We start from the raw sequence: 21,942 nt of genomic DNA on the forward strand, positions 1-21,942 counted from the left end.
GTTTGGTATTTGGACCACAGCTTAGCGGTATATGCCCTCCTGTTCTGGAGTTGGGGCCTGGCTGAGCACCGCGCTTAGCAGAACGCACTGAGCTGTGTGAGAGGAGACTCCTCCGCCATTGTTGTGTTCCTGCTAATGTCCTGGCTCCTGAGTCCGTCCGTGGGTCAGTGCACACCCACAGACAGCTTGCTCACTGCTATGGAAGGCTCTCTCCTTGCTGTTCTCCCAGTGAGGGAAGTACGAACTCTCTACATAGAAAGCTGCCATACCATGCTGTCCTGATGCAGAAGGCCTTGGGTGGGGCTGGGACTGTTTATTCAGTACCAAGCAATAGCCATTTCTGGTGAGTCTAATGGCAGGGGCCTCACTGGTTCACTACAGTCATCCGTTCACACCTCGTATCAGCACAGGCTGCCTGCCTAGATGTTCACAAGCGCCCTCCCTAGTGTCTAGACGATGAAACGTCCTTCAGGTACCTACTCCTTGCCTTTAGGTACCCCATTGCCTTTCTCCATGCTAATCTGCAAAAAGAAATGGAATCCTACACACACACACACACACACACACACACACACACACACACAGACACACACATTTACGAAGGCCTGCCTAAGATTGTGTCCCCCTTCCCCCAAATCATGGATAATCTCAGATGCAAATTTTCTATGCAAATGCATCCTCAGGTTAAAGGGAGGATAAAGCCCAAGGAAGATGAACTTGTGGGCTGTAGGAGCTGAGAGCTGTAACCAGAGTCTCCACAGAGCCCTGGTTTAAGCATGCACAGGATCCTGATAGCTCTGAGGGTGAGGTGAGGTTTCTTAGTGCCCGGGTCTCCGTCAACAAGTGTGGGCTGTTTTCTCGGAAGACCTGGAGCAGGCTGCCAGGCTTCATTCCAACTGATTGGCTCTCAGCTAGGGCTGATTTGTCTTGGGGCGGGTGGTGGGATATTCACCAATGACTGGAGACATTAGAAGGGTAGAGACCAGAGATGCTGTTAGGAAAGGTTAGTAGGCCCAAGCAGGCAGACTACCCACTGGGAACCCTCGTTAACTGTATTCTGGGATAGCACTGGGATCCAGGGAAGGAGGACCAGTTAGCTCATCAGTTGTTGCGGCTGTCTCTTAGACACAGTTGAATTAGTGAAGTGCAGCACCTGCCCCCACCACACACACCACCGTGATCACGGTGGCGCCCAGCCCCGCCTCTCTCTGTTTTGGCTGCATTCCATCCCCTTCCTTCTACACCGCCCCTCCCCCCCATCCCATTCTAACACCCCGATCTATATCCCCAGACATGGACGCCTCTAGTGAAATATATGCTATTGCTTATCGTGCGGATGCGTTTTAATTTACATAAATTGTATTGGGCTATAGATCTCATTGTGTGCCTTTTTTTTCCCCCCACTTAATGCTGTGTTTTGGGATCTTCCTGCCATGCTCCATGAATCTCTAATTCCTCCGCTGCAGATATTTCTAGAGTCTGATTCTCCTCTAGTGGGTGTCAGGTGACCCCGTGGCTCACCACTTGGGTGTTTGTGGGGACCTGTGCCGGGACTTTCCCACGTCTATCGGGGATGGGACGGTGGAGTGGCAGAGTATATGGAGCATACGTGTGCGTTGTTTGTGTAAACAGCACCCCCTTTTTTTTTTTTTGCAGAATGCTGATTAGTCCCCCACATTGCTGTCAACCTGTGGCATGATCCGGCTCTCTAGCTTTTCCCAAGTAGGTTGGTATGGAGAGGCTGCTTCAATGTGAAGAAGGAGAGTGGCATTTCCAAAGTGTTTTCTGGGACCTAAACTAAACAGTGTCACAGGAGTGAGCTCTCTGGGGACCGATGACTTCCAGATTTGTTTCTAAAGCAGGCAAAGGCCAGAGGGCTCCAGCTTTGTGCTTGCTTGGATGAGACTTGGAACCATCAGCCAAATGGTGAGAATCCCCTGGGGGCTTTTCCCAAGCAATGTCATGCAGCACCTCAGAGCAAGTCAGTAAACAAGGAGACACATCTCCTTGCCCGGTGGAGCGTTGGGATGAGCAGGCAGAGAGGCAAGCATCCCAGGTGTCATTTATTAAATAGAGGCGTTACTGTTGCTACCAAGACAGGTAGGTGGATGAGGCGTGACGGGAGAAGTCAGGGAGAATGTTCCAGGCAGGGGATTGGGACCTCAGAGGTGACAAGAATTCCATCGGCACCTGTGACGCATGCAGAAGCATGGGACACACGCTTAGTCAGTGTGGCATGCACAGGGAGCCAGGCCTGGTGCGAGGAGCCGTAGGAGCCAGGAGCCTGCCCGCCGTGGGAGGACAGGCACATTCTAGAAGGCATGGGTTGCTCATGCACTACCAGAGGAGGGAAATGAGAACAGGAGACAAATCCAAGTGACAGTGGGAGAGGCACGTACAGTCAGAGGATTCATACGCGCTGGGAGCAAAGGCCTGGTAGCCACCCTAGAGGTGGTGTCAGAGTACTGGAGAGCATTGTAACACCTTCTTCTGGCCAGGGGACCCCTCTGCAAGCATGAGTGGTGCCATGAAGCAGACATGGAGGATGGAGGGAGGAAAAGGAACCCTACCAGGCTTGAGTTCTACCTTTTTAAAAAATGTATTATGTATGCAGTGTTCTGCCTGCATGTACTCCTGTACACCAGAGGAGGGCACTAGATCTCGTTATAGATGGTTATGAGCCACCATGTGGTTGCTGGGACCTGAACTCAGGATGTCTAGAAGAACAGCCAGTGCTCTTAACCTCTGAGCCATCTCTCTAGCCCTTGTTTGTTTGTTTGTTTGTTTGTTCTTGTTTGTTTGGTTGGTGTTTTTTTTATTAATTTATTCATATTACATCTCAGTTGTTAGCCCATCCCATGTATCCTCCCATTCCTCCCTTCCTCCCACTTCCCCCCTACTCCCCTCCCCTCCCCTAAGTCTGTGTCTGAGGGGGACCTCCTCCCCCTGTATATGCTCATACGGTATCAAGTCTCTCCTTGGTGACTTATTATCTTTCCTCTGAGTGCCACCAGGCATCTCCATCCAAGGGACATGTTCAAATATGGGGCGGTTGGTGTTTTGTTTTTTTTTTTTTTAAGATTTATTTATTATGTATATAGTGTTTTGCCTGTACACCAGAAGAGGGCACCAGATCTCACTATAGATGGTTGTGAGGCACCATGTGGTTGTTGGGAATTGAAATCAGGACCTTTGGGAGAGCAACCAGTACTCTTAACCTCTGAGCCATCTCTCCAGCCTGAGTTCTACCTTCTATAAGCCCTTCCTTTTCTACTGTACTGTGCAGCTCCCTAGGACCAGACATGGAGCTTTGCCACTGGCCGGGAACTCCCACCCACTGGGAGGTTAGGAACCCTTCCCCACCTCAGCCCATGTACCGGGCTCCCCCATCAGAACCAGAGCTGTTGAGCTCTGAGCTTTCCCCCGCCATCACACCCAGCCCTCCATGAACAGTTTCTCTACCTTCTGGGCTCACAGAGCCCTGGACAACCTCCATACTGTAGGGCTCCTGGCTATGTCAGCCATATGACACCTGACTCCCAAGCAGGGTCAAAGGATGGATATAGACAGATCTGAACATATGACCTTAAACACTCTACTTTGGGGCAGAGCAGGTTGAATCAGGGTCTCACGTTGTTGCTCAGGACAGCCTGGTACTCACTATATAGTACAGGCTAGCCTCTGTCTTGAAGCCCTCCTGCCTCGGCCTCCCAAGTGCTAAGAGTCCAGCACAAGCCACTGAGCTGTTCCCCCAATCTTCATCCTGGCCCTTTCTTGAGCCTCTGGGTTTACAAATAATTGTCTCCTTCCCTTTCTTGAAAGGAACCCCAGATGTTAGGCTCTGGGGGGTGGGAGGGTCAGTGCCTTCAGGAAGCCCTGAGTAGCATCTTGGTGTGGGCTGCCAGCTTTCCTCATCCTGTTTCCTCTTTTCTCCTATGAGCATCCTTCAGGGGTGTTGCAGGGCCTCCCTCTGGACAGACATCATCTCCTCCGTCCCCTTCTTGCCCTCCTCAGGCTACTCTGCAGCCCTGCATCACAGGGATCCATCTCTCCTATTGGCAAGCTTCTCCTTGCAGGAGCCTGAGGCCATTTGCCTTCAAAGACGATATACAATGTGTTTAGTGACTGTGGGCTTCTTTTAATAGCCGAGAAGTATATTTCCAGGGAGAGCGGCTGGAGTCATGGAGAGGAAATAAAGAAAGCACAGCCCGGGAAAGAGATTGCAGTTCTGAGGAGTGGGGAGGACACTTACTGCTGAGAGTGGGAGCAAGGGACAGGTTGTGTGGTAAACCTGAGTTCACCCAGTGGCCATGTTGTTGGTGGGGATGGGGGTGGCAGGTGGGGGGAGCCATCACTCCCCATTCCCAAATGAAAGTAGGGGTGAGGAATATGGAAATTCTGAGTCTGACCTCAGACTTGGATGAATCTGAGTGATAATGAGATGCATGCAGTCAGATCCATTCTCCAGAACTTTCTTTCCCCTGAGCCTAGACATTAAGATACCAGGCCCTATACAGGTCTGATAGCACTGCCTGTCAGGTCAGTTACTGAGGAGGCTGAGGCAGAAGGATGGCAGTTTCAAGGCCAGTCTGGGGGTATAGAGTGAGTCCAAGGTCAGTCTAGGCAACTGAGCGAGATACTGAAAGGAAAATGCAACAAAAAGTGGAGACTCAGCTCAGCGGTACCTGGGGCGCAGGGGGCTCTGTCAGTACTGAGATACTGCAGGGAGGGAAGGAAGGAGGGAGGTGGGAAGGGAAAGAGGGAAGCGGGGAGGTGGGGAGGGAGGGGCACTTATGGGAGGAGCAAGGGAAGGGACAGAGGGAGGAAAGGACAGAGGGACAGCACTCCAGGACCTGGAGGCAAACAGTTCAGTGCTCTGGCAACTAGCCACTGAGTTACAAGGAGGCAGTGTGGCCTACCTCAGGACTGCAGGGAGGGCTCAGTGGCATGAAGCCTGGGAACCGTGTGAAGAGCAACTGCCCTTTCCCACGCTGAAACTGGGTTTCCGGTCATCTCCTGAAACACCCAGAGCGAAGACAGAAGGCCCAGGCCTAGGCACGAGGTCCCCTGAAACGTGGAAATTGTAGTGTGGACCCGTGACCTATAACTTTGGTTCAGCCGAACCTCTAAGGCTATTGTGGGGAGTCTGCTTGCAGTGGGGTTGGGGGAGGGAAACGTGCCGCTTAAGACAAATGGACCATGCCACCCAGTGCCTGCTGCAGCTTCCCAGTGTGTCTTCTCTGCCTCCCCAGCTAGGACCCTGAGCTCCATGAGGCAGCAGAGTCAGAGGACACGTCCCTGAATGCAGAGTCCACACAACCAGGCCCCTCCACCCAAGTCACCAAGCCCTGCCCTTCCTTCAAGCTACCTCAGTTTCTGCTGTCACACGCATCTTCCCTCAATCCCTTCAAGGCAGCAGGAGGGTCCTGTCAGGATGAGGGAGAGCCAGTACTGAAAGAGAGGGACAGTGCCCCAGACCAAGCCAAGAGTTTATCTCCCAGGAGCCTCCTATCTCCTCCAGGAGGACAGAAAGGGATGTGTAATCAGTGCCCTGGGAAGGGGTGAGGACACAGCAGGAGACAGCAACTGACAAAGAACTGTCCTCATCTGCACTTCTCTTCCTGGCCTCTACCTCAGGCCAGCCAGCACCTGAAAATCTAAAACAAGCAGTTCTAGAATTAACTATTAAAGCTCATGTGCTGTCCTGAGTGTCCTCACGAAGTCTTCAGCCACCCGACTCCATCCCTCCCAGGGCCTGAGTCATCTCTTCACACAGAGTATCCATGTAGTAAATATGTGCTACACACCTCTCACTTTCTTAGTGCCTGATGAAAAGAGAAAACACCTTATAGATATGACTGGGGATGATGGAGGATGGAGGATCCCACTCAGGCCTTTGGAGTGTGTCCCTGTACATAAAGGAGGTGGTTGTCTTTGACTTAGAGGACCGGACTAATGCTGAATATGAACTAAGGCTATCCATCCAGACACTAACCTCAGTTGCACACAAGTGTCTAAGGGCCTTGGCCAGACGACAGTGGAGACTGGGGAGGTGGGGGGGCGGGGAGGGGTTGGTCACCAGGAGTGGCCCAGATTGAGAGTGTAGATTGGAAGAACTATATAGTCAGAGGCCAGATTATTTAGTCTTAATTCATTCCCCCCCAAAAAGAAACAAAACTGAAACAAAACACTGATAATTTCTGAGTATTCTCATGGCATCTTAGCTATGTAGAAATTGGGAACAAATCATTTAATAGCAAACAAGTTTTTTTTTAATGGAAACATTATGAATAATGTTTATATATAAATGAGACCCAGATCATATTTGATCATATAGTATTTTGGATATATTTGTACTATGGAAGTGTGTCATTTTAAAGTTTTATTTTTATTATTTTAAATATATATACAGGTATGTGTGCCTGTGTGTGGGTTTGTGCATATGTGAATGCAGATATATGCAGAGTACAGAAGAGGGCACCAGATCCCCAAAGCCGGAGTTATGCATGGTTGTGCGCTAGCTGAGCTGGGTGCTGAAAACCGTCTTGGTCCTCTGGAGGGACCGGACCATCTTACCCACGGGACCAACTCTCCATCCCCACAGTGCAATCTTAAAAACTAAAATTCCAGTTTGAGTAGTATCTCATTTTAAAATCTGGTGACCTGAATTGGAAAGGAAAAGGAGACAGGGAGAAATTAATTTAAGAAATTCTATTCATTTTCTGGTTTTTTTTCGTGTTTTATTTAATTAGCTCTCACACACAAATCATAGATTCTTATAATAAATAATAAATATAAATAAATAATAAATAATTAGTTAATATATATTATATTATGTATTATTGAAGTGTGTCCCTGTACATAAAGGAGGTGGTTTTCTTTAACTTAGAGGAATATATATATATATAAACATATTTAATAGATATGTGCTCTGTATCTACCACATACCAGCCACTTCATCAAGAATATCGTACAAGTAACTCCAAAAAAACTCAAGGAAGCACCCATCTCTGTGTGTGTGTGTGTGTGTGTGTGTGTGTGTGTGTGTGTACCTTCATGCATTAAAAAAAAGGGAGCACAAAGTAAACCACACCCTGTGCAGCAGGTAGCAGGCAGAAAGCAGTTACACATGGCAGTTGCACCAGTGTCAGCTACCTGCTAGGTGCCACATGCGTTCTCAAAGCCCTTTCACTTAACTTTCCAAGAATCTGACGAGAGATGGGCCCCAAAGGGCTTTGTGATTCTCTCAAGGTCTTGCTACTCCAAGCTGGAAGAGTCTAAATGTGAAGCCGGCCCCATTATTGACACACGAGAGGCGTCCAACCAGTGTATGATGGCCAGTCCATAGGTCAGGTCACCCTGCTACCATGCAGATATTTCAACTGTGTTTCACAACCGCAGGCGGCTCTCTCTTTCTCTCTGATGTCCCTGCTGAACACTCACATCATTGTGTTTTTCTTTCCAGTCAGGGTTATTTTGTTTGTTCCTGTTTTTCCACACGTGTGCATGTATGTGGAACCAGAGATTAACAACAAGTGTCTTTGTCAATCGCTCTGCATCTTTTTAAAGACAGGCCTCTTCTTGAACCTAGAAATCATGGGTTCAGCTGGCCTGGCTGGTCCCAGAGGCCCTCTTGCCGCTGCCTCTGCAGCTCTGAGATGACAAGCAGGCAGACCACACCTGGCTTGTTCGGGTTTGACATGGGATCGAGGGATGCGAACTCAGGTCCTCACACCTTACTGATGAGTCATCTCCTTAGCATGCACGCACACCATGTTTTAAGTCAGCACACTTTGAGTTTTTCCCAGAAGCCTCCTTGGATGTGCCAGTGGGTGTCTGGTGAAGAATTTGGATGTGCGGCTGTGAGAAAAGATGGAACTTGGTCCTTGGAGCTTGTGCTTCCCTGCCTCAGAGAGAAAAAAATTACACCCAGATCCTCAGACTCTGCCTGCCAACCACCCCCATCTTGAGAAAGACAAAGGATGGTGCATTTGGAGTGCAGGGTGGAGGGCACCCCCCCCAAAAAAGCCAATTAAAGCACTTTTAATAGTTTCTGAGAATATATGCTCACACTCCAAACCAATCTCAAGACTTAGTGGAGCAGAGATAACCGGGGCTTTGGCCATGTCAGATAAACCCACGAAATCGGAAATGAAGGCAATCCTGTTTTACATTCAGGGAAGCGAAAATCAACACGAACTCAGGTCCTCTTCTCGCTGCTGCGCAATGCCTGGTTACCCAAAAGAAGATGCTCCTGCTTGCAGGAGATAGCCTGGTGCTTGGGGAGATAATGAGCTGGTGAATGAAAGAAAGGAGGGTCACATGACCAAAGAGGAGCTTCTCCCAGGCTCCCATCAGTACAGCCACTGGCAGGGCACAGTGGTTAGGGGACCTCACAGAGACAGAGAATATTTAGAGTGGGAAGAGGAAAGGCAGGCGGTCAGTCTGTCCTCCGCTTAGCTCACTGGTTTGTAAAATGCTACTCACAACAATTAAGACCGTGTGTGTGTGTGTGTGTGTGTGTGTGTGTGTGTGTCTGTCTGTCTGTCTGTGTCTGTGTGTCTGTGTGCTTGAATGGGGTGGTACATGTATATCTGTGTGTGTGTGTGTGTGTCTGTGTTTGAGTATGTGTGTGTACATGTATATCTGTGTGAGTGTGTGCAAATGTGTCTGTGCATGCATATCTGTATGGATGTTTGTGTGTGTGTATGTGTGTGTATGTGTATGTGCATGCCTAGTCATGAGTGTGTGTGAGTGAGCATGTTTGAGTGTGTGTGCAGATGTTCATGCATCTCTGTGTATGTGAATATGTGTATAAGTGTGTAAATATGTGTGGATGCGCATGCACATCTATGTGGGTATTTGTGTATGTGTGTGTACACACATGCGTATCCACGTGTGGATGTGAGTGTGTGGGGGAGTGTGTGTGCATATTTGTGTAGGTGTTAGTGTGTCTGTGTGTATGTATATACATATCTGAATGAGTGTGTGTGTTGTGTGTGTGTGCCTGTGTGCAGAAGCCAGGGGTCAGTGTCGGGTGTTGTCATCCATCTAGGTTTTCTGTGGTTGCGGTTGTGTTGTTTTGTTTTGTTTCTGAGACAGTGTCACTCTACTCTGGAGCTCAAGCTAGCTTTGCCGGCCAGCAAGCCCTAGAGACCCGCCTGTCTTTTAGTTGGTTGGGAGTGCAAGCACACACAGCCATGCCCACACGTGTTCTGGGGACCAAACGCTGACGTGGTTGCACGGCCAGCACTTTACCAGCCGAGCCATTTCTCTATCTAGCACATTTGCCTTGTCTGAAATGGAACTGTACAGTGGGGCAAGATTCCTACAGTAGGGCCCAACAGGCTGGGAAGTGATTGATCATGAGTTCAAATCCAAACACTTCTGATGTCAAGGATGAGTTGGGGCACAGAAAGATGTCAGTCTTGTTTTAGAACGAGTCCAGGGGGACCCTTCTGTGCCTGGAGCCTCTTCCAGCAGGAGTCTCCATGCCTTAAAAAAAAAAAAAAAAAGCATTCTCCATCTACAGTTCTGACCCTGCAAATTCCTTCCCTTGTGTGCCATGTGTTCCAACTCCCAGCTCCATCTGAGGCAGGGTCCTCTGTTCAAGCTCACACTCCACTACTCCTGTGCTGTACAACTTTGGGCAGGCTGATCAACATCTCTGAGCATCTGCCTTTTCACCCACAGCACAGGTATGGACCACCACTGTATTACGGTCTCTAAAAGCTTGTGGCGGGTGATGAGACGAGGCTTATGAAGTGATGTCACCTGTCATATGGGGTGCTGTAAAAATATCAGTGTCCAGGCTGCTTCCCAAACCAACTGCATCAGTCTCCGGAAAGAGACTGGACTTGCTGGGTGTGGCTGCCCAGGGCTGCAATGCAGAGAGTGCTTTGATGTGTTCTTCAGCAGGATGCTCCGGTCAGGCTTCTTTTTGACAGCATTTGGATACAGTGGCCTTGTGTGGCTGCTAGGCTCTCACAATTGCCTCAGACCCACTCTGAACTTACTTAAGTTATGAGGTCTGTGCTCCTACTTTTGGGGGGTGCTCCAGCATGTCTGTTGAGGGCACAGGCTGAAAAGTCAGGCATAACTCACTTCACACTCTGATCTCACTGATCCCAGCTCAGAAACTCAAACCATTGGGCACTCTTCTGAGAGTCGGCCTCATCCCGGAAACACTGCGGTCTTCCCGCTGGCTCCACCAAAGACCTCGCTACACTGGAGCCCGGTCGATCTTCCTCTTCAAACACACCCAAGCACACAGTTACGCCCCATTTCAGAGCCCTCGCCTCTGTTCTCTGTCCTGGGCTCCTTTTCATACTGATAACTTCAAATTAAATGTCACTCTTCAGACAGGATCTCGCTGACCCCTGCTGAGACACCATCCCAGTCCAGGGACTCTGTGTCCCTCCTGTTGGGCTGTTTTCCTCCAAGCCCTGAGGCAATGTCAACTCACCTTGCTGACTTTTACTTGACAGATGATAAGGGTCCCAGTGGAGGCTCCCTGAGGCCAAGTGTATTTTTTTTTCCAGTTTATGCTGCACTCTTAAGGCTCCAAGTACATCATCGGCATTCAGCAAATATTACCTTAGAGAACAGATGAATGAATGGTGACGCTACTGTTATAGCATCAAGAAGTGGCCAACCCAGCCCCAGACACTGTATGTTCATTTTCTCCTGCTCATGTCTTGGTTCCCCCAGAGACAGCGTTGGGAAGCAAAGAGGTTACAGTGCATTCTCCAGGTCACACAGCCAGGCCCACAGGATGGAGCCAGGACTTGAAACTGGGATGTCTGGCTCCAGAGCCAGCAAGACTAATGAGAAAATGAATGGATGAGGGAGGGAGGGAATAAACAAAGAATAATGATGCCCTGCACACATGCCCACTGTGGTCCATGGTCCAAGGTGATGACGAATGTCGAGATGGAGCCTCTTCTTCTAACTGCAACAGCTACTTTGAATTGGCCCCCTAAGGGCTCCAGCCTGGCCACGCCCTCCACCCCGGAACCTATCAGCTGTCTGTAGTTCTGTGATCAAACTACAAGCATCCCTTCAAAGGCACTGCTTCACATTTTAACCAGCCAGGGACGTAAATATTTAAAGGGGCCGTGTGAATTATTGAGTCCACCTGAGTAGGGTTCTACTTGTCATGCCCCGGGCTCATGTTTGCCCTTTGGCTCCAGTTTGATCCCTTCCCATGCCTCCAGAGAGACCTTGTCCTTGGAATGGGACATCTGTGGCAAGAAGGGGGGGTGGAGCTTTCACCAGGACTAGGAAGATGCAATCTGTCTATCTTCCTCCGGGGCTAGTAGACACGCCGCGGCTGGATGTTTGCCAGATTCTGTTGGTTTTAGCTGTGGACCATTTAATGATCACCTGTTGCCTTAATTACTTTTCTCAGTGCCGTGATAAAATACCTGGCAAAAGCAAATGAAGGAAGGGTCCATCTTGGCTTAGCTGTAATCCATCATGGCGGGGAGGTTACCGAGGAGGGAGCTTGAGGGAGTGACACAGCCCTCTTTTATGGTATGACTTCCTATTCTAGTAAATCTATCAAGATAGTCCCTCGCCGGCATGCCTGGATGGAGGCTGGTGATCCTAGGTGATCCCAGATCCTGTCAGGTGGACAACCACCACCAGCCATCACAAATGCTGTACGCCAAGCTGGCGCTGGCTCGGCGGGCAAAGGCGCTTGCTGCCAAGCTCAGTGGCCTCACATTGTCGAAGAGGAGCACCAACTCCTGCAAGTTGTCCTCTGAACCTCCACATCCATACTATGGCACATGCACACGTGCATGCACGCACGCGTGTGCACACACACATAAAAGTGCGAAGGAATGAATGAATGATGAGATGAGTGAGTGAATGAATGAATGAGTAAGTGATGAGATAATGAATAAGTGAGTGAGTTGATGAGATAGTGAATGAGTGAGTGAGTGATTGGAGCAGTCCCAGGCAAGGCAATAACAGCTGGATCCACATCAGCCCCATCACCATCACTGTCCTAGGAAAGACTTATCCTCCACGTCTGCAGATGGGCCTGTGGTCCTCTCGCGGAAGAAGAAACTGAGTCCCGAATGGTCCCTGCCCCTCAAGCTGCTTACAGTGGGACACGGAGCAGCCCTCTGTTCTTAGGAGGGGTGTGCTGGAGAAGGGAGAAGCCTTGAAAGACAGTCCTCCTTTCCTGGGGCCTCCTGGTTGTCAGCTCCACTATCAAGTGCTGTACTGAGTCCAGGCTGCCTCAGCCATAAGGTATGAGCAAGGCACATGGGCCTCTGAGGCCCTTCACAGCAGCCAGAGAAAGGGTTTGGTTGAACTCCCAGCACCCTGGGCTCACCTCCTAGGCCTTGGTCTCCCCTCTTTCTCTCTGACTCACACCCTCAAACCCCTATGATAACCAATCTTTTTTTAAATTTTGTTTTGTTTTGTTTTTTTGAGACAGGGTCTCTCTGTGTAGTGTCGGCTGTCCTGGACTCGATTTTGTAGACCAGGCGGGCCTCAAACTCACAGCAATCCACCTGCCTCTGCCTCCAAAGTGCTGGGATTAAAGACGTGCACCACCACTGCCCGGCCATGATAGCCAATCTTGACTGTCAGTTTGGTGGGCCCAGAACCAACTAAGAGACATGCTTCTGGGAGAGTTCATGAGGACATATCCAGAAAGGGTTAGCTGGTGACAGAAGGCCCCCTTCCAAGGGAAGGCCCATGTGTTTAAAAAGGTCTGAGGAAAATACAGCACTGCCTACCGGTCTGCAGTTCTTACTGACCAGTGTGTGCATCCCTGGGGATGTGGCCTCCATCCTTTGCTGACATCTGACTTGTACTCAGCATACACAAGGCTTCAAGTTCAAGCACCTGGCGGGGGGTGCTGGGGGGGTGGCGGTTGCTGGAATCCTTTTTTTTTTTTTTTAACAGGTGTCACTCTGTCAAAGTGGGTATAGATGAAGAGAGATAGAAGCATCTAACACTAATGTTAGTGATGACGTCCTACTGATGTCTGGAGTAGGATTCAAACTCTGACCAGCAGTGCTGGCACCCACACTACCTGGGAGAGCATCTGCTTTCCCCAGCCTGGGAGGGCTAGAAAAGGACTAATCATCTCTATGCGTCCTTCCCAACCGGCTGCTGTCGCCGATGATTCATTGCAAATGAGAAAGTGAAGATGGAGACGGAGCCCGGGGACCCCGACAAGGGACAGAATCCCACATAAACGGGCCCTTTGATCATTGCAGCGATTTGTGCACAGGCTTGTTAGCTCCCGGAAGATCAAACGTGGACGATAATGAGCAATTTTCAGGTGGTCGGTGCAGCCTGCGAGGTGACAACCCAATTTAGTCGGCATCTTAATCGCGTCAGAATCCCTGACTTGGCGCTGTTTGAGCGTCTATTACTCCATTACGCAGAGCGCTCGGCCGGCTCTGGGCTCCTCCGTTCCAGTCTCTCCAAGTATTTATCTCCATGCAATTTAATTAAAGTCTAGTGTTTAATGACACAATGTGCGCTAATTATTTCTTGTTGGTTGTGGAGAGTGGATATTTCCACCCCTTTCCCTCCACCCTTATGCAACAAAGCAGAATGTCATCGTGTCACTGAGTAAAGGCTGGGACAAGGACAGGCTGGATGCTCTGATGATGTATGAGGTGCGGAGGCTTCTGAGGAAAGCCCGCGCATCCTTGGTTTCTTATCCATGTTCTCTGGGGACGAGTCCTTTCTCTGTAGACTTACTGTGTAAAGAGGGCTCAGCCAGCCCATGATGACAAACTAAACTCCATTGGCGAATGGTCAGCTGACCTACCCACACATCAAGAAGGGTGGGACTGTGCCCAAGGATAAGCAGGCATAGAGATGGCAATGCCACTTTTCATGCGGCCGTGACAATGTAACTAGCAAAAGCTACTCTTCTGAGGAAAGGAAGGCTTATTTTGAACCACAGTTCAAGGAACAGTCCATCACGGGGCCTAGGGGTGGGGGGCAGGCATCTATGCCTGCACTCCCAGCACTCAGGAGAATTAGAAGTACAAGGGCATCCTTGGCTATGTTTTGCTTTGGAGGCCAGCCTGGACTACATGAGACCCTATCTCAAAAAAAAAAAAAAAAAAGAAAAGAAAAAAAAACAAAAACAAAAAAAAAAGCTGCATGTCCAACCACATGAGGACAAGATTAGGATCTGACGTCATCAAGCAGATCGAATGAAACCACACTGGGAAGTGACTGATGGCTTCAGCTTATTTCTGTGCTAGGGATCACCATACCCACTCAAAGTACAGTCTCCTAGGCCGCAGAGGTCAGAGCCAGGACCAGAGCAGGTGCCACTCCCTGTTGGCCAGAAAGTGCCACCAGACTGACATTTCTGTCACCCAACCCTAACCTATTTTGCCTTTGATTACCCTGGAGAGGCTAGAAGCTTCGTCTCTTAAGGATATGTGTTCCTGGAGAGGAGCCAGGAGTCTGGGAGCCTGTGCTGCCTTCTATCTGTTCAGGAGAAGCAGCCCATAGTGAGTCCTTCCACAGAGGGTGCTGGGAGCATAGAGACTTTTCTGTCCCTTTTGCACCTCAGGTGGAGACAGGGTTGATTTCAGCTCACAGTCTGAGGGTGCAGTCTATCACAGCAGGGACATGAGGCGGCTGGTCACATGGCACCCACAGCCAGGAAGCAGAGAAAGAGATGGATGCTGGTGCTCAGCTCACTTTCTCCTTTTTATTCACCAGACCAGAGCCATTCAGGGTGGGTCTCCTCCCCTTAATTAACCCAATCCAGAAATCCCCTCACAGACGTGCCCAGAGGCTTGTTTCCTAAATGATTTTAAGTCCTATTAAGTTGACAGTATTAGCCTTCGTGATACCTAAGAGGTCCGGGATCCTGGCTTACCTCCTGGATGCTGCAGAGACTCAACAGGCAACAGCTGCAGACCCTGTGGGAATCCGGAGGGGGAGTGGCTCAGCATCCAGGGACTCTGGATTCAGACTCATCACCTGAAAGATTTGGGTGAGTTTCTTTAAGGAAACATATCTACCGACACTCACCATTGTGTTTTTTCCTGTAACAAGCTGCTTTGTCCAAGCAAACAAAGAAAGCTTTGCCTGCAAGGAGTGAAGAGAGCTGTCAGGTACTGCTCAGGGAGATATGAAAGAGGCAAGCCAAAGAAAAGCTCAGGGAAGCTGAAGTTTAAGATGAAGCTGCCTGTCCATGGGCCCTGCCCACCCGGGCCCCACCCACCCCCCCCCACCCCACCATTCCTCACTACCTCTATCTGAGGACTGAGCTGGTCACCACAGAGCCAGTGACAGAGTTGCCTTTGAGCCTGAAAAGCCACCCAATTATTCCTGGGTTTGTTTTATTTATTTATTTGTTTGTTTCTTTAGTTATTGACTGATAAAATGTACACACTCTACTCCCAGATCAAATCTCCCCAGGATAGAGTACTAGTCTCCCTGTTGCCCTGCCCTGAAGATCAGTCAGGGAACCGGGAACCCACAGTGCTTTATTTCTCTCCTTCAGTGTCAAGTCCATCCCGAGCCCTTAAGTCTTGGCCTCCTCGCCTTCATCCTGTAGGAATAGGACCACTTAGTAGACCTGGGCTGCTGGTTCAGAGACTTTCCCATCTTTGTCTGGTCCCAAGGGACTCACTGTACAGTCACAGCCAGAAGTTAACAGCCACCAACATCTGGGGAGGGGTCACCAAGGGCAAACTCTTCCAATCTTTTCTATCACTTGATCCTAACAGCAAACTGGCCAAAAGCACAAAGGGCTTATTTGTCTCTTGGTCCTAGGTGACAAATGACTTTCTCAGTCCTGCCTCCCTCGGTGACACTGGGGAAGAAGCCAGGCTGAGGCTTTATGGATCGTTACACAATTTCTGCAGGCGGTATTTCACGAGGAAAAGGCAGCTTTCCTAAGGCCAGTTCTGGGAAGCAGAGGTGTTCTGTTTAGAGAAAACATGATGTTTTTGGTCCATTTTCTGTTCCTCTAACAAAACACCTGTGACTGTATCGTTTATAAAGAATTGAAGTTCACTCGCCAGGCATGGTGGTGCATGCCTGTAATCCCAGCATGAGGCCGCAGCAGTTGGATTGTGAGTTTGAGACCAACCTGGGTTGCATAGCAAGATTCATTTTTTCCAAAGGAAGAAAGAGAGAAAAAGAATAAAGGTTAATTTCTGTTTGAGCCTGTAGATGCTGAAAGTCCAAGCTCATGGCTCTGGCGCTTCCATATCTGCTGAGGACTCTGTGACACACATTTGCACAAAGTGTGGCAAAAAACAGCATGCCAGAGAGAGCTTACTTTACCAAAAAAAAAAAAAATGGGCCTTGTGGAAACACTGATCTGCTAATCCACGGATGGGTCAGTCTACTCACAAGAGCAGTGTTTTGAGCATCTTGTCCCATCACTCCCCAAAGGTCCACCTGCCAATCCTCCTGCAATGTGATGGCTGAGGGATGCACCCAAACCAGAGTACCCAGGACAAGTGTAAACCCCCCTGCCATGTTTGAGGTCTCAGGATGTGGAAAGGCCTTCACAACTATTCTGTCACCCCCAAAGTAAGGGAAACCCAGACACAAGTGCTTTAGAAAGACCGGGTTGGCTCTGTAAAACGAATCTCCATGAGGAAACCACTGGAAGGTGGGGAGGGGGTTCCTTCTGGGGAGCCCAACTGATCCTCACTTAATGAAAAGCCCACCCTGGGTCATCTGGGGGAGCTCCAGCAGGCTCTCAGAGGATGAGCTGAAGACATGTGGTCTAGGGTGGCCCCGGAGGTGAGGGCAGCAAGGATGAGCAGGGCCCTGTGGGCCATCAGACTTGAGGTTGACATCTCAGCTCGTCCGCTAATTAGCCAAGAACCTCGGAGAGCTACCTGCCTCTCAGAGCCTCAACATGCAACCGCTCATCAGTGACCAGCCCTGAGCCTGGCTTTCTCTGAATCTTGAGAAACAATAGTTACTATTACTAATGCAAAGCTCCTTCCAAAATGCTGCCTGCTGCCCACCATGGTCACGGGTACCAGCCTGTGGGCCAGCTACACCGCTTTGGGGCCCCAGTTGAAGGTCAGGAGACGATCTGTTCCATATGCCCCTCACCCCAAAACCAGGCAGCTTGGGCAGATCCTGTATACAACAGAGGACAGACACTTCACAGAGGACAAGAAAAAAATAGCATAGGAATGACTGTTAGGGGCTGGCAGGGAACCTCAGTGGCAAAGAGACCACACTGCTCCCATGCAGGACCTGAGTTTGGCTCCCAGCACCCATGTCTGGCGGCTCACAGCCACCTGTAACTCTAGCTCTCTATCCCCTGTGGACATTGATATTCATGGGTACACACACACACTTACACACACACACACACACACACACACACACACAACAATATCTTCGTGAGTTTGAGGCCAGCCTGTTCTACAAAGGGAGTCCAGGACAGCCAAGGCTACACAGAGAAACCTTGTCTCAGAGAGAGAGAGAGAGAGAGGGAGAGGGAGAGGGAGAGGGAGAGGGAGAGGGAGAGAGAGAGAGAGAGAGAGAGAGAGAGAGAGAGAGAGAGAGATGATCATGGGGCGGGAGAAGCAGAGGACAACCTTGGGTGTTGTGCATCAAGCACCATCCACCCTTTTGTTTGAGACAAGATCTCTCACGGACCTGGAACCTGCCAAGCAGACTAGGCTGGCTGGTCAGCAAGCCCCAAGAGTCACCTGGCTTTGCCTCCTAGCCCTGGACTATTGCTGCCCACCATTTTCCACGTGAGTGCTGGGGGTGAAACTCAGGCACTTACTCATTGAGCCATCCGTCACCTCCCCAGGCCCCATAGAAATGACCTGTCCCCATCTCACACACCTGGGGCCACCAACACTGTCAACTGTGCAGGGTCTGCGCAACAAGGGCTCACTGGAAAGCCACATGGCAAAGTGGAAGGCTGGTCAGTGAGCACCTGAAGACACGAATGCCACCTCCTGCAAGCCAGAGCCTGACGCCCAGGTCCTGCTCCCAAAACAAACCTGGGTGAGATGTAGATGAACCGTGGTGTCCACATGGCCCAGCAGAAAAAAAAAAGCCACAGTGCCTGTGTGTGCAAGGAGGTGTGTGTGTGTATGCAAAGAGATGTGTGTATATGTGTGTGCAAGGAGGTGTGTGTGGTATGTGAATGTACAAGGAGGTGTGTGTGTGTGTGTGTGTGTGTGTGTGTGTGTGTGTGTGTGTGTATGGGGAGGAGCTGGCTGAGCCAGCCATGCAGAGTGCTTCAGAGAGATTTCGCTTAATGTGAAAGAATATATTAAAAAAAAACCTTCAAGAACTATGAGGCTATAAAATACAAGGATCAAAACCCCCAGCCCAACAGTTACCAGTGAAATTGTAATTTTCCCATTTTATTGGCTTATATAATAAAAATCACTGCACAGCTGATTAATTTTAATGTTGCATCGATGTCATTGAGGAGGGTATTCTGAGCTCTGGGGGCTCTCTGCCTAATTTTATTCATCACCTCTCCATCCAAAGGTCCCTAAAGCCCCGGAGACCCCAACACTGCTTGTCTGGAACCTGTTTGGGGTTTCATTTTGTGTGGACTGGGCAGGCTGTCACCACTTGGGGCCAGGATTGTCTCTGTGGCACTGAGGGGAGGCCTTCGGCACATGGGCTCACGTGGGCTGGAGGCCAGATGCCTTTTGGTGGAATGTGGTCCACTCACCTTCAAGGGATTTTAACCAGACCATGGTCTAATGGGATGCCTCAAGGGGTGGTGCCAGTTTAGGCCTAGAGATTGCTGGCTGGGAATACATCTGTGTTTTTGTTTGTTTGTTTGTTTGTTTTGAAATGAAGGTCTCAAGTTGCCACCCCAGGCTGGCCTCAAATTCATAGAAATCCTCTTCTCCACTTGCTAAGAATTGAGATTACAGTCTTGAGCTGGAAAAACTGGCTTCACATTGTCACAGAAGTTGAGGGGCATGTTCATCTGGCCTGGAAAGTCTTGACATGGGTTAAGTGCTGTGGTTTGGGGCAGGTACACAAGTCTGTAAGCACATCACTCTGAAAGATGGAAGAAGCCTGGAGATGTGAGGATTGGACTGTCTAATAACAGTGATGTGACACAAGACCTCAATGCCTCAAAGTAGCTGCGCAACCCCGCCCCTCACTCACTCACTTCCCCCACCCTCTGTTGCACAGAGACCTTTATGCCCCGTCTGCTTCATCCTGGTCCTCAGGCTGACAGGCTGTCAGTGCACTTCCACCCCCGCCATCCAGCTGAGAGGGTGAGGCTGAGGAGGGCCTTGTACCTGTCCTCAGGTGCTGCAGCTGGGAGTGACTCAACAGCACTTGCCTGACAACTTGATGATTCTACAGACCACCATGGGACCAGGAAACAAATTCACTGTGTGCCGAGTATTAACAAGCAGCCGCAATACCCACCTCATCCCTTCATCTAAGCAAGCCCCATGTTTGTACCTTCTGGCCCAGCCCAACCTGTATCTGTGAAGGCTCCATCCACCTCCCCACCTGGAACAGCTGTGGGGGAGGGATGGGCTGGGGGTGGGGGGTGGGGGGTGGGGAGACAACCCTCAGCTCTTCCTTCAAGAACAAATAGCTCCCTGACATTCGCAGCCCATTACCGAGGTAATTCGGTCTCCATCGTCTTTCCCATTACACAAGAAGCCATGTTATTATTATTGTTTATCATTTATATGATATGACAAGCATGCGCACCGACCTCATTGCTCCCCACGGGCCTGCTCTCAGCTCCACCACTTGCTCCCCCCACCTTGCCACCTGCTGCCTTGACCATCCCTTCCTGCTACTTTCACTTCCACCTTAATGGTTAGAGATGCTGGGGGGTGGGGGCGGGGGTGGGGGCGGGGGTGGGGGTGGGGGAGAGGTCAGCCCTCCCCTCCCTCTGCCACTGATACGGCAAAGTGGCAAAGGCCACTGAACATCTGCACCACCCACTAAGGGTCATAAGCCCACGTGACCAGCCGCTAGAAAGCAGGAAGGTAAACGTGTGCACTTGCCCATTGCAGATAAGGAAACTGAGGCACAGAGATTAAGGAAGCTTGGATGACAGGGAGGCAAACTTCATATGTCAGAAGAGAGTGCTCAGGGCCCAAAGCCTCCTGAGTGCATAAAGGAATGGGAAGTATTTTGGTGGCATGTGTGCCAAGCCTCAGGAATGAGCCCTAGGCTTGGGGACACTGTCCATCTCGGTCCATGCAAGGCTCCCTCTCCTTGACTTCTCTTCCTGGCCAGGGAATGGGGCACATATTCCTCACTGGGATAAATGAAATAATAAAGTAAATATAAATAACAGCATTAGCTTTTCTGTTTTCAGTGCCCCGAGGGAAGGGACTTGCAGCGGCTAGTTCTCCAAGCCTTGCCAGCTCATCGTATGCATGTGGCTTTAGGTCAGGTGTCCCTAAAGACACAGCAACCAAGTGTATGAAAGGTCGCCAGCAAATAGACGGCTGGCCTTATGGTGAGGCCGCCCTTGGGATCTGCTAAATAGCACCTCTGTGGTTTTCTTCCTTCATGCCCCGCAGCACTGCTGAGTGGAGAGTGGGGACAGGGGGACAGCCCATGAGAGAGACAGACTTGAATCAGGAGAGTGAATAATCAAGACAATCTCCGGTCAAGGCGCAGGTACGGAGGGAAACCAGTGGGCGGATGCACCAGTGCATGGCTGTGGGTCTTCCTGATCTGCTCATCAGGGTGCTGTGCCAGCTGTCTGCTGAGTCCTGCCCTGCTCAGCTAGTCACTGCCAAGGTTGCCCTGGCAACTCCTGTGGAAGTCAAGAGAGACAACTCCCCCACACCCCCTTGGACCAGACAGACAAAGAGACAAAAAAACAAAACAAAAAACAAAACAAAAACAAAAAACACTTCCCCCAACAACATGCACAGGTCTGTACGAGTGCGTGCACGCTCACACACACATCTCTCTCTCTCTCTCTCTCTCTCTCTCTCTCTCTCTCTCTCTCTCTCTCTCTCGCTCTCTCTCTCTCTCTCTCGCTCTCTCTCTCTCTCTCTCTCTCTCTCTCTCTCTCTCTCTCTCTCTCACACACACACACACACACACACACACACACACACACAGCACTTCACTCCTTCCTGTGGGATTTTGGAGCCACCTTTTAAAACCCCCATATATAGTCAAGTCAGGCCTGAGGAGACCTACCTGTCGTCCCAGCACTCTGACTACAGCAGGAGGGTCTTGAATCGAAGGCCAGCCTGGGTCAACCTAACGAGCTCTCACCTCAAACAAACCAACCCTGCATAAATAAATAAAACCCTGCTACTGCAGACCCTGGACTCTGCCTTGGAAGGGGACAGAGACTGTGAAGCACATATCCCCCCAAATCAGTCATTAGCTATGCCTGTGCATACATCACAGGCCGGAGGAGGGCTCCCGCCAGCTGAATCCAAGCTCAGCCAAGGGGGCAATCAGGGAAGGCTTCTCTGGGGAGGTGGCTTTTGGAACTAGAAGGTTAATGTGATACCCATCCTCGCCCTCAGCCTGACTGCCTTTGGAATTATCTAGGAGATACACCTCTGGTGGCTGAGTCTAAGAGGGTGTTTCCCGGAAGGATTAACTGGAGGAAGACACTCCTTGAATATGGGTGACATCATCCCATGGGCTGGGGTCCTGGACTTAATGAAAAGGAGAAGGTGAGCTGGGCACCAGCATCCATCTCTCTCTGCTTTCTGCCCATGGATTGTAGGCTCAATTTTCTTATCCAATATATTTTATCAACACCTTATTATCCGAGCATATGTCACTTATAACCTGACTAACCAAAACAATAGTAAAAGAGAATTAATGAACACAATAACAAAACCATAAGGATATCAGTTCTGAGGAATGTTTCTCCTGGTGTAGTCAGCAGGATTTCTTCTGCTGGAACCTGGAGTAACCAGCACCCGGAACCTCAGCAGGAGCCAGAGCCCTGAAGCCTTCCCT

The 21,942-nt window shown here is 50.1% G+C and overlaps 1 protein-coding gene and 1 long non-coding RNA gene across 2 annotated transcripts in view; both read right to left on the reverse strand.

Annotated features, from left to right (window-relative positions):
• IGSF21 (immunoglobin superfamily member 21) overlaps window positions 1-21,942 on the reverse strand; it is a 375,328-nt gene that overhangs the window by 267,656 nt on the left and 85,730 nt on the right. The gene's annotated exons all lie outside the window — the stretch shown is intronic.
• LOC311600865 overlaps window positions 6,860-21,942 on the reverse strand; it is a 47,484-nt gene continuing 32,401 nt past the window's right edge. The window contains exons 2-3 of the long non-coding RNA XR_014780388.1: window positions 14,879-14,982; window positions 6,860-10,596 (exon numbers count right to left, since the gene is read on the reverse strand). This is a non-coding gene — a long non-coding RNA (uncharacterized lncRNA). The remainder of the gene's footprint in view (window positions 10,597-14,878; window positions 14,983-21,942) is intronic.

The sequence above is a fragment of the Acomys minous genome (genome assembly GCF_964271855.1).
Source record: "Acomys minous genome assembly, chromosome: 6".
In the NCBI taxonomy this organism is placed as follows: Eukaryota; Metazoa; Chordata; class Mammalia; order Rodentia; family Muridae; genus Acomys; species Acomys minous.